General features: G+C 50.7%; 1 protein-coding gene across 1 annotated transcript in view; it reads left to right on the top strand.

Annotated features, from left to right (window-relative positions):
• Positions 1–2,157, top strand: part of CARS1 (cysteinyl-tRNA synthetase 1) — a gene marked incomplete in the record, with an annotated part of 92,562 nt that overhangs the window by 568 nt on the left and 89,837 nt on the right.

Here is a 2,157-nt window from a genome sequence, read left to right as displayed (position 1 = left end):
GGTGGGGGGCCCTGGGGGGCGGGCTGTGACTGGGGCGGGCAGAGGCCTGGCCGAGCTCCCAAGGACAGCCCCCGAGACTTCTGCGCTTAGGGCTGCCTGGACACCCGCAGGCTGGAGCGCGGACCCCGCGGGGACCAGACCCTGGCCGGGCCCTCTCCAACCTGTTTCCCCACTGCGTGGCGGCCGAGATCCCCTTATGTTCCCATCCTGGGAGGTGACCCTGTGTCAGACCGCCTCTTCCCAGTCCCTGTTTAGGCCCGATCTGATGGCTGGGCTGGATCGCCGCCCCTTCTGTCCCAGCTGGACCTTGTGAGGAGAGGCCAGAGGACCAAGGATTGTTTTGGTTTTCTGCCCAGCCTGGGTAGCACCTGGGGTAGGTGGAGGGTACCTGAGGTTGACACTTGGGGAAATGGGGCAGAGGAAGCCAGAGGTACACATACACACACATCAAAGGGCTTGGGGCTTTGGGGAGGCTTTCATCTCCATGCCCAGCAGTCACATCGGAGCGTCACTGCCCCGCTTTATTGCCGACCCGGAAGTTCCCAGAGGCCACCAATCTGTCAGCTCCCACATCATTCTGTCACCAGCAGGTAGACCAGAGCCTTGGCAGTCAGACCTCTGAACTACAGTGAATCCTCTCTCACCATCAATCCAGCATGATTTTAGGTGCCTGAAAGCAGACAGGCTGTGGTCCCATTCCTGAGTCTGGAGTGCTTTCCAGAGGGAACATCTCAGTGTGACATCTCCACCTCCCTGCCCCCAGTTTAGGGTGTCCCAAGAGTTCTTTGGCATCCTGTGGTGCCCTTGTTCCTGAGGGATCTCTGGGTTCAGGGAGGTAGCTCTGAATACCTGGGTAGCCCTTGTGGTGTGGGAGGAACCCCGATAACAGGGCTGCTCATCATGGCGCAGGGCTGTACTCCTTGCATTGTGGCAGAGATACCCACTTTCCAGGCATCTGCATTCCACCCAACTGGAGTGCCTGGATTCCAGTACTGTCTCCACCCACCTCAGAGCTAGGAGGCCCTCTGAAGTCTACCCAGACTCCTGTAAAGTAGCGTGATTAACAGCCCCAACTCTGAGCCCGCCTGGCAGGGCTGGGGTCCCAGCTCTGCCTCTTCCTCACAATCGAAGCAGAGAGAATAGTCCCCACCTTGGTGGATGTTGTGAGCCTTAAGTTACTGTGTAATACAATAGCATCTCACACATACATGCTCTGTCATGTTGAAAACAAGAGCCTGTTTCTTTTCTCTTCTTTTCTTTTCTTTCCTGTAGAGGTTTTTGCTATAGGGCATATGCACTCACCAGAAAGACAGAGACAGAGAGATAGAAAGCAAGAAATCATCCCCCAGGGGGAGATGGCCACACCGCAATGCCTTCTCCTCCATTCTCCTCTTGGGATCTTGGGCACGCACGCACATGCACCTGGCTTGAGTTTAAGCCACTGGGTCTGTGACTCGAACCGCAGTTGGATACATGGGAGTTCAGCAACATAGCCATTACGCTAACTGCTGGTTCCATCTTTCTTTTCTTTTTAAAATAAAAGTGTGTTTTAGGTAGATTCATGAACATAAATGACGTACTGGGTTTGGGATTTTTAAAAATTGCTTCAAAAGTTTAAGTTTTCAGAGCCTGGTAAGAATAGGCTTCTTTAAAAAAAAAAAAAAAAGAATAGGCGTCTTTTATTTATTTTTTAGAGAGATTTTTACTATAGGGCATGTGTGCTCACCAGAGAGACAGAAAGTGAGAAATCTATAGGGCATATGCACTCACCAGAAAGACAGAGACAGAGAGATAGAAAGCAAGAAATCATCCCCCAGGGGGAGATGGCCACACCGCAATGCCTTCTCCTCCATTCTCCTCTTGGGATCTTGGGCACGCACGCACATGCACCTGGCTTGAGTTTAAGCCACTGGGTCTGTGACTCGAACCGCAGTTGGATACATGGGAGTTCAGCAACATAGCCATTACGCTAACTGCTGGTTCCATCTTTCTTTTCTTTTTAAAATAAAAGTGTGTTTTAGGTAGATTCATGAACATAAATGACGTACTGGGTTTGGGATTTTTAAAAATTGCTTCAAAAGTTTAAGTTTTCAGAGCCTGGTAAGAATAGGCTTCTTTAAAAAAAAAAAAAAAGAATAGGCGGCTTTTATTTATTTT

The sequence above is a fragment of the Tupaia chinensis genome, unplaced genomic scaffold (assembly GCF_000334495.1).
Source record: "Tupaia chinensis unplaced genomic scaffold, TupChi_1.0 Scaffold000047_1, whole genome shotgun sequence".
Classification (NCBI taxonomy): Eukaryota; Metazoa; Chordata; class Mammalia; order Scandentia; family Tupaiidae; genus Tupaia; species Tupaia belangeri.
Note: the sequence above shows the minus strand (reverse complement) of the source record. Positions and strands in the feature narration are given on the sequence as shown.